The sequence below is a fragment of the Nerophis ophidion genome, linkage group LG05 (genome assembly GCF_033978795.1).
Source record: "Nerophis ophidion isolate RoL-2023_Sa linkage group LG05, RoL_Noph_v1.0, whole genome shotgun sequence".
Classification (NCBI taxonomy): Eukaryota; Metazoa; Chordata; class Actinopteri; order Syngnathiformes; family Syngnathidae; genus Nerophis; species Nerophis ophidion.
Window position 1 is genome coordinate 27,591,573 of NC_084615.1, and position 11,070 is coordinate 27,602,642.

Sequence of the window (11,070 nt, forward strand, 5' to 3'; positions counted from 1 at the left end):
TGAAGTGCTTCGAGAGGATAGTCATGTCCCACATCAAGAACACCATCCCAGACACACTGGACCCTCTACAGTTTGCCTACCGGCAGAACCGGTCCACTGAGGATGCGGTCAACACCGTCATCCACACCACCCTCACCCACTTAGAGGTCAAGGACACCTATGCCAGGCTATTATTCATCGACTACAGCTCTGCTTTTAACATGGTCATCCCACAAAAACTCACTGCTAAACTCCTCACTGTTGGTCTGACACCAACTCTCTTGTGACTGGGTCCTGAACTTTCTCACAAACCGGCCCCAGTCAGTCAGAATCGACAACCAGACATCAGGCACAAAGGTTCTAAGCATAGGGACCCCCCAAGGCTGTGTGCTGAGCCCTTACTGTACACCCTCTTCACACACGACTGTGTGGCGTCCCAAAACAACACCGGTATCATCAAGTTTGCAGATGATACTACGGTTTTCGGACTGATCACTGGGGCAGCTGAGGCAGCGTACAGAAGGGAGGTAGCGGAACTGGTGGCCTTGTGTCAGGATAATAATCTCTCCTTGAACACAGACAAGACCAAGGAGATGATTATTGACCCACGGAGAGGAGTGCACAGTACACACCTTTGCACATAAGGGCAACACAGGTGGACAGGGTGAAAACCTTTAAATTCCTCGGGACCCACATCAGCGAGGACCTCACGTGGGATCACAACACCCAACAAACAACAAAGAAAGCCCAGCATCGACTGCACTTCCTAAGAAGGCTGAGAAAATTTGGTATGCCACCCAAATTTCTCAGCAACTTCTATAGAAGTACAGTTGAGTGTCCTTACCAGCGCAATCACGGTCTGGTATGGAAACTGCACTGCTAAGAACAGGAAGGCACTCCAGCGAGTCATTAAAACTGCCACCAGGAGAGCACACAACATCATAAAGGACAGTACACACCCCCAGCACAGTCTTTTCAGCCTCCTACCATCAGGCAGACTATACAGAAGCCTGGAATCCAGGACTACGAGACTGACAAACAGTTTCTATCCACAGGAAATCAGGCTTGTGAATGCTAACTTGTGAATGGTAGCTCTCGCCACCCCCCTATTTTTATATTTTTACTTTGTCTTTCTGAACAAAAGACAGCTACCTTGACCACCCCCGAACTGTGACCCATCACTGTAGACACTTTTCACCTTTGATCACTAAAGACACTTTAACTGCCAGAGGTGGGACCAAGTCATTGTTTTTGCAGGTCACAAGTAAGTCTCAAGTCTTTGCCCTCAAGTCTCGAGTCAAGTCCCGAGTCAAGACAGGCAAGTCCCGAGTCAAGTCCAAAGTCAATACTGGGAAGTCTCAAGTCAAGTCCCAAGTCCTGCATTTTGAGTTTTGAGTCATTTCAAGTCTTTTTAACCACAGACTAATATATGTACACAGATTGTGTATGCTTTTAAAACGCTGTATGTATTTATTAGAAAGAAAAAAAAACAGTCCTTACACTGCACTTCATAATAGCACTATTAACTAGTTATTCTAAACATTTAACTCATTCCTTTACAGTATAAACACATTTCAAAAAACAAGTGCAACTGTACTAAGTGTTAACATTGTATTTCCATGGAATATTGCATTGTAACTAGTTCCACAGCAGTTTCTATCCTGTTCATTGCCGTGTTTGCAATGACGTTATAACCATAGACATCTTATAAGTAGACGCAGAATTGGCTGCTGTGACGCAAGCAATTTGGCCGCCATCTTGAAGTGGTGATTAAGAGCCGGTAAGCAGCCCAAACTGACAGTTGACAGGTAGAAAACAAAGATGCTGGGCTGGTATTCAGCGTTTTCCTGCTCAAATGAGCGAACTGTTGAAAATAGTAATTGGGGGATTACTTTTCACAAGTAAGATTTAACATTAACATACTATTGGTTGTATTTTGTGAAAAGAATATTACCACAGAGTTAAGCAGGAGCAAAGAACTACAATATTTGTATGTGAAAATCACAAAGAAATCTTCTGGGGGAGGATGACCACCCTACAGGTATTTGGTTTACAAACTTTCAGGCCCACCTAAAACAAAATTCACCAGCCGCCACTGATTATGATGTATTCTCATTTTATTGTTTTATTGTAACCACAAATAAGTCTTCAAGTAACAATATTCAAATACTAACTTTGTTGGGTAAGACAGAATTTGGTTTTATTCTGAATCCAGTGAAACAGATTGGTGGTTTTAGCTGAAATAAAGACTCTCAGGTGTTTATATATGTTTAAGTATTTGGCAGACACTTTTTTCCAAAGCAACATACATGAAAAATACATACAAAACAATCACTGTAAACATGATCATTTAAGGGAATAATGTAATAGAAAATATCAATACAAAGTGTCAAGACAGAATAAACTCTCTGCTGTTGCAGCAACAGAGTATAAGTCTATAACAGTGGTTCTCAACCTTTTTTCAGTGATGTACCCCCTGTGAACATTTTTTTAATTCAAGTACCCCCTAATCAGAGCAAAGCATTTTTGGTTGAAAAAAGAGATAAAGAAGTAAAATACAGCACTATGTCATCAGTTTCTGATTTATTAAATTGTATAACAGTGCAAAATATTGCTCATTTGTAGTGGTCTTTCTTGAACTATTTGCTAAAAAAGATGTAAAAATAACTAAAAACTTGTTGAAAAAATAAACAAGTGATTCAATTTTAAATAAAGATTTCTACACATAAAAGTAATCAACTTAAAGTGCCCTCTTTGGGGATTGTAATGGAGATCCATCTGGATTCATGAACTTAATTCTAAATATTTATTCACAAAAAAGAAATCTTCAACATCGATATTTATGGAACATGTCCACAAAAAATCTAGCTGTCAACACTGAATATTGCATTGTTGCATTTCCTTTCACAGTTTATGAACTTACATTCATATTTTGTTGAATTATTATTCACGGGCTTCACGGTGGAAGAGGGGTTAGTGCGTCTGCCTCACAATACGAAGGTCCTGCAGTCCTGGGTTCAATTCCAGGCTGAGGATCTTTCTGTGTGGAGTTTGCATGTTCTCCCCGTGAATGCGTGGGTTCCCTCCGGGTACTCCAGCTTCCTCCCACTTCCAAAGACATGCACCTGGGGATAGGTTGATTGGCAACACTAAATTGGCCCTAGTGTGTGAATGTGAGTGTGAATGTTGTCCATCTGTGTTAGCCCTGTGATGAGGTGGCGACTTGTCCAGGGTGTACCCCGCCTTCCGCCCGATCGTAGCTGAGATAAGCGTCAGCGCCCCCCGCGACCCCGAAAGGGAATAAGCGGTAGAAAATGGATGGATGGATATTATTCAGTAAATACATTTATGAAGGATTTTGAATTGTTGCTATTTCTAGAATATTTAAAAAAAATATCATGTACCCCCATTTGAGAACCACTGGTCTATAGGTCCGTAAGATATATAGATATCTAATATATTCATACATTGTTTATGTAGGCTATACGCATGTATATATAACCTAATCATATTGTTTCTTTAATTTAAAAATAGCTGACTGTTTTTTTCCCCCCTTCTCTGGGATTATATTCCCAGTTTTGATCTCAGACGTCTGGTCACTTATAGCATGTTAGAATATTCTATTACTCTTAAGCAAATTATGAACATGCCAAGACATATGTCCTTTATCATAGTTACACGTATGACAAAAAAGCGCGTGAATATCAGTGGTATTCAGTGAGGTAATATGAATTAAATGTGCTGACAGTTAATTGCTCCTGCCAAATCAATTGCACTGAGTGGAGCGGATCACCGCTCCAAGATGGCGGCCGCACGTCACGTCAGCGGTGACAGGCAGTAGCGCTCGATGCTGCGTCTACTTATAAGATTTCTATGGTTATAACGTTAGCAGCGAGTTTACAGCCTCACTGATTTAACTACACAACAAATAAAAGTTACGTTACTCAGCCAATAAACGTTAGTTTACATTCAAAACGTACCCTTCTTTGTGCAACTTCAAATGTCGAACGAAGTTGGAAGTTATTTCGTCTCCGTCTGTAATCTTCCAACCGCATGATTTGCATACAGCAATTCCTGTTTTGTTGACCAAGTCGTAGTTTTAATACCCGAACGAAACACTTTATGGCATAATTTTCCTCACTTATTCTTTTGTTGTTTGAGAGCAGTTCTGCTTGGTTTTCCTGCAATTTGATTGGATGAATGCTGTGTGACGAAAATAACGTGGATGTAATTTGATTGGCTGTTGTACTGACAGGTAGCGCACAGGCTGTCATCGCACACATGTTGACAAACACGCGTACACAATGGAAGATACGGAGCGCTCCTGAATAACTTTTTAATCGTTGGGTTTTGGGGAAAGTAGCAAGTCATGTCAAGTCAAAAGGCTCAAGTCCAAGTCAAGTCCCAAGTCGTTGATGTTAAAGTCAAAGTCGAGTTGCAAGTCTTTTTACATTTTGTCAAGTCGAGTCTAAAGTCATCAAATTCATGACTCGAGTCTGACTCGAGTCCAAGTCATGTGACTCGAGTCCACACCTCTGTTAACTGCTGCTGTGACCCAAGGTCACCTCCATATTTATACTGTTGACTGTCAATCAGAATGTGCAATAATGTAATTTTACCTACTGTGCCTTGTATATACATTTTTATTTTAAATTTTTAGCTAAGTACCGTGTGACTTGTTGAAGGGTGGACTAGCAAAGTAAGATTTTCATTGTATGGCAAACTGTCTGTTTAACTGTGCATATGACAATAAACAATCTTGAATCTTGAATTCAATCGTGAGTAATTAAAATCCCTCCAAAGCAACCCTGTGACTAGTCTGAATATATATATATATATATATATATATATATATATATATATATATATATATATATATATATATATATATATATATAAAGTAAAACTTCGTAAAGGACCGCAGATCTGGGCACAAGATGTAACGGACGCATGAAATACGCTTAGGGTTGGTGGTGGACAAAATGGGACACATTTAGCAATATTACCGAGATGATAGAAGGCTGTTTTAGTAACACAAAATTATTTACCGAGTCGCCTTGTGTAATTGTTTTGTTTTCTCTATGTCTAGCAGGACCAGTAATCAACAATTCCATTTCCTTAGTGTTAAGATGCAAAAAGTAAGCAGGCATCCGTTGCCTAATTTCATTCAGACACACCTCCAGGTGACTACAATCTGGAGTGTTGGATTCGGTGACCACTGATGAAGCGCTAACTGTCCAATGTCGGGACCCAGGGTGGACCACTCATCCGTGCATCAGTCAGGGACGTGTCTGTGCTGTTGACCTGTCCCCGCTCCAGATGAGCTCCTGCTGGCCTCACTATGGACTGGACTCTCACACTATTATCTTAGATCTAGAGCTGTACGATAATGGATTTTTTTGCCAATATCCGATATTCTGATATTGTCCAACTCTTAATTATCGATTCCGGTATCAACTGATACGGTTATATGGTGGAATTAACACATTATTATGCCTAATTTGGTTGTGATGCCCCGCTGGATGCATTAAACTATGTAATAAGGTTTTCCAAAATAAACTGAAGTTATAGAAGAAAAAAATGGATGGATGGATATAGAAGAAAATGCCAACATGGCACTGCCATATTTATTATTGAAGTCACAAAATGCATTATTTTTTTCTTTAGCATGCCTCAAAACAGCAGCATGGAATTTTGGGACATGCTCTCCCTTAGAGAGCATAAGGAGGTTGAGGTGGGCGAGGTTGGGGGAGGGACAGGGGGTGTATATCGTAGCGAAGAGTTAGTGCTGCAACGAGCTCTGGTTATTTGTTCTGTTGTGTTTATGTTGTGTTACGGTGCGGATGTTCTCCCGAAATGTGTCATTCTTGTTTGGTGTGGGTTTACAGTGTGGCGCATATTTGAAACAGTGTTAAAGTTGTTTATACGGCCACCCTCAGTGTGACCTGTATGGCTGTTGACCAAGTATAAGTGGCATTCACTTGTGTGTCTGAAAAGCTGTGTATACAATGTGATTGAGGAAAGAAAATGCAGAGCCTATAAGATTTATTAGCACTCTGTACTTTTCCCTACGTCCGTGTACCACTCCGTACGTTTTAAAAAGTCATAAATGTTACTTTATGAAACCGATACCAATAACTTCCGATATTACATTTTAAAGCATTTATCGTCCGATAGTGAGTGTGAATGTTGTCTGTCTATCTGTGTTGACCCTGCGATGAGGTGGCGACTTGTCCAGGATGTACCCCGCCTTCTGCCCGATTGTAGCTGAGATAGGCCGCAACGCCCCCCGCTTATTCCCAAAAGGGAATAAGCGGTAGAAATGGATGGATGGATGGATGGATGGATGGATAATATCGGGAGTCCGATATTATCGGACATCTCTTGTTAGATCCACTATGGACTGGACTCTCACACTATTATGTTAGATCGACTACGGACTGGACTCTAACAATATTGTGCTAGATCCACTCGATGTCTATTGCACCAGTCGTCCCATTGGGTTGAGTTTTTTCATGCCCTGATTTGGGATCTGAGCCAAGGATGTCGTTGTGGATTGTGCAGCCCTTTGAGACACTCGTGATTTAGGGCTATATAAGTAAACTCACATATATAATAAGTATAAGTTTTTATACATATGAACTTATACTATATAACTAGTGCGTGTGTTCTAGCAATGCTTACTTAACGGGCACGTCGCCCTGTTTACAAAGTCACTTTTAGTAGACCTTTGATGGTATGGGGACAAAAAAAAAAACAGGTCCCCTAAAGGGAAACATTTTTAAATAATAGATCTATTCTGAAGATGCCTACATGATTTTTAAGCTTTGGCCCATAAAACATGTTTACTGGTTAGTTTGAGTGTGAGAAATTTGCACATCAGCCCTCTCATCGCGCTGTAGCTGGTACTGCACTCACTGTTCTGCTCATATCCCTTCCGTGTATAGTTAATCACTTCCACCTGGTTCCCATAACGAAGATGGTTCGTCTGCAGGAGATGTCGGCTGATGGGATACGACAATAAGCTGTGCATACCAAAAGGTAAGCACATCTTTCTAATAAATGGAGGTTATTGACTGTCATTTGTACAATAAAAAATAGTTCATAACCAATTTAGGACAAAAAATTAGGTAAGCTAGTTTACTTCTAGCATAACACTATAACTAATTTGACCCGATTAGCGGGAGAAGCTAAACTAAGCTAAGTATAGCTCAGAAAATAAGCATGTTTTATCGATATTTATATATTTTACTACAAATAGTTAAAGATGTATTTTTTGGGGGGGCACCTTAGAGTAAACTTTACCAACAGGTGCATTTAATTAAGAACATCAGACTTGCTCCTAGAAACCTTTTGAATCACTTAGTGTTGCTTTTTTTTTTTTTTGTCATTTGGATTGGAACATATATATTTTACTACAAAGAGTTAAGGATGTATTTTTGGGGGGCACCTTAGAGAAACCTTTTCCAACAGGTGCATTTAATTAACATCAGCCTTGCTCCTAGAAATCTTTTGAACCACTTTGTGTTGCTTTTTTTGGTCATTTGGACTGGTTTATAGTCAGAGACTCAGAGTAGCTCTAATTTAATGCTAATTGGTTGTCAATAATGACTTCTAAGAAGTTTTATGAATAAATATGGTGGACATTGGAGATTTAGGATATTTAAAAAAAAAACTCACATTGATTTTGTTTCACACATTTTTGATGAAAGACCAATGTTCTGGCTCAATAAGTCCTCCAGCCTGTGACAACACAACAGTATACCACATTTACTTGGACATAAACAGCATAACACTTGATGTCACTGGAACAAAAGAACCCTTCTCAAGTCAGGAAACGATTGACACCATAGTTGTTTGTGCTCCCCTCAAAAAACATGGACATAGCTTACAACAAAATACATTATTGCTTGTATTGCAGTAAGCCTTACGGCAAGGCATCTAGAAAGTGCACTCAAAAACACATTGGAAGTAGCCACAGCTCTTAATTTTCCAATGAATTCAGTGGAGAGAAGGAAACAGCTAGACTATATTCGTAACAAATAAAACTATTTTCACAATGCTGCTATTATATAGTTAAGAAAGAGTCAACTAGTGTCATTCAAACGACCACCAAAATAAACTAAAGAAAGATTTTATGCACTGTGCATATTGCCAAGGTAAACTATATACATAAACTGTTAGTCAAGTTTTATCAGTCTTTGTTTTCTCACAAATAATGCAAATGCATATGTATGCATTGTTCTCTGTGGGTTAGGGACATTATAGCAAACAAATGTATAATTTAATTTCTAATCTCTTTTTATTTTATTTTACTTTCATACACATATTTTGTATATTTAGCATTACACTATGGTATGGGTGTCAAACTCTGGCCCGCGGGCCAAATTTGGCCCGCCGTGTAATTTCATTTGGCCCCTGAGGCAATATCAAATTAACATTAGAGTTGGCCCACCACTGTAACACCACATTCACCACTAAAACTCATACTCGTCAACCCTCCCAATTTTCCCGGGAGACTCCCGAAGTTCAGTGCTCCTCCCGAATTTCTCCCGATTTCCACCCGGAAAATAATATTGGGGGCGGGCCGTAAAAGCACTGCTTTTGGCGTTCTCTACATGTCGCCACGTCCGCTTTTCTTCCATAAAAACAGCGTGCCGGCCCACTCACATAATATATGCGGCTCATACACACACACGAGTGTATGCAAGGCATACTTGGTCAACAGCCATACAGGTCACACTGAGGGTGGCCGTATGAACAGGGTTAACACTGTTACAAATATGCGCCACTCTGTGAACCCACAGCAAACAAGAATGACAAACACATTTCGGGAGAACATCCGCACCGTAACACAACATAAACACAACCGGACAAATACCCAGAAACCCTTGCATCACTAACTCTTCCGGGACGCTACAATATACACCCCCGCTACCACCAAACCCCGCCACAACTCAAACCCGCCGCCGAAAAAAGGCATTAAATTTGTGTTTTTATTTTATTTGATATGCCATTGATATTTTTTAATTATTATTATTTGAAACTGGATTTTGCATGTCACTATAAAGTTATATAAGCTTTACTTGGTCAATATTCAATGCAAAACTTGTTTGGGTCCCTATTAAAGGGTTAATTGGTTCAACCTCGGCCCGCGGCTTTGTTCAGTTTTAAATTTTGGCCCGCTCTGTATTTGAGTTTGACACCACTGCACTATGGTAAGTATGACACTTAATGTTTATTATATTGAACCAACAGAAGAGGGGGGCTGTCCAACCACTGAGGAGGAAGCAATCCTACCCCCAAAAGACTGACACAACTTTCAAAAGAAGAGGAGGCATCATCAGGAGATTGTGAAGTGAGGCATTCTTCCAAAGGTAAACTATATAAATAAACTGTTTTTTTGGTCAAGTTTTATCAGTCTTTGTTTTCTCACAAATAATCCAAATGCATATGTATGCATTGTTCTCTGTGGGATAGAGACATTATAGCAAACAAATGTAGAACTTAATTTCTTAATCTTCTTTTATTTCTTTTATTTTCATACAAGTGTGAGCATAACACTGAAGGTTTATGACATTGAACTAACAAAAGATGGAGCCTTTCCAACCACTGAGGAGGAACCAATCCCACCCCTTAGCCTTAGGCTAACTTAATTTCTTAATCTTCTTTTATTTCTTTTATTTTCATACACCGAAAGGGAATAAGCGGTAGAAAATGGATGGAAAATGGATGGATATTTTGTATGGTCACTTGCAGGTAAAGCTGCCCAGAAAAGGCGACCCAGGACACTGAAAGAGGTGAAGGCTGTCGATAAGCACATGAAGCGATTCATCCCATTTGGTATTGTACCAGCAAAGAGTGGCTGTTTAAAATGTTTGAGGGCCAAACCGGAAGCTCCCCAAAACCGGGAATGGCAAGCATTGAATTTCTATGTGTACAACCGCATTACCGCTTTCAAAAGGAGATTGCAGGTAAAATAGTAGATTAAGAGAAAATCGGTAAGACTGGTTAAGTACAACAGTTTTTTATGTTCTTTATGTTCAATGTTGTTAAAAATAAAAAGTAAAAATAAAAGTTCGAATGAGTTTTTATTTTATTTTATTTCTGGGTTTTGTTAGATAAGATAATCCTTTATTGATCCCACAACAAGGAAGTTTGGGTTCTTTTGTTTACGTGTTTCAAATGTTGGTAAAAAAGAAAATTAATTTTCTCTAAAAGTAAAACATATGTTATCCTGGCATTAATAGAACTGTAATTCTGTATGCTACCCATTAATAGTTAAAACTAATACCGTATTTCCTTGAATAGTATTTCCTTGAATAGCCGCTGGGGGGCTAATTAATTCAAATCCTGTTCTCACTCCTGCATTTCCTTGAATAGTATTTCCCTGAATAGCCGCCGGGGCGCTAATTAATCTCAATCAATCAATCAATGTTTACTTATATAGCCCTAAATCACTAGTGTCTCAAAGGGCTGCACAAACCACCACGACATCCTCGGTAGGCCCACATAAGGGCAAGGAAAACTCACACCCAGTGGGACATCGGTGACAATAATGACCCAGTGGGACGTCGGTGACAATGATGACTATGAGAACCTTGGAGAGGAGGAAAGCAATGGATGTCGAGCGGGTCTAACATGATACTGTGAAAGTTCAATTCACAATGGATCCAACACAGTCGCGAGAGTCCAGTCCAAAGCGGATCCAACACAGCAGCGAGAGTCCCGTTCACAGCGGAGCCAGCAGGAAACCATCCCAAGCGGAGGCGGATCAGCAGCGCAGAGATGTCCCCAGCCGATACACAGGCAAGCAGTACATGGCCACCGGATCGGACCGGACCCCTCCACAAGGGAGAGTGGGACATAGAAGAAAAAGAAAAGAAACGGCAGATCAACTGGTCTAAAAAGGGAGTCTATTTAAAGGCTAGAGTATACAAATGAGTTTTAAGGTGAGACTTAAATGCTTCTACTGAGGTGGCATATCGAACTGTTACCGGGAGGGTATTCCAGAGTACTGGAGTCCGAACAGAAAACGCTCTATAGCCCGCAGACTTTTTTTGGGCTTTGGGAATCACTAATAAGCCGGAG

The 11,070-nt window shown here is 40.0% G+C and overlaps 1 long non-coding RNA gene across 1 annotated transcript; it reads left to right on the forward strand.

Moving 5' to 3' along the window:
• The first annotated feature begins 6,931 nt into the window (after positions 1–6,931).
• LOC133552349 (uncharacterized) lies at positions 6,932–10,006 on the forward strand. The gene is made up of 3 exons (XR_009806673.1): positions 6,932–7,020; positions 9,238–9,356; positions 9,739–10,006. It is a non-coding gene; the product is annotated as an uncharacterized LOC133552349 (long non-coding RNA).
• The last annotated feature ends 1,064 nt before the right edge of the window (positions 10,007–11,070 follow it).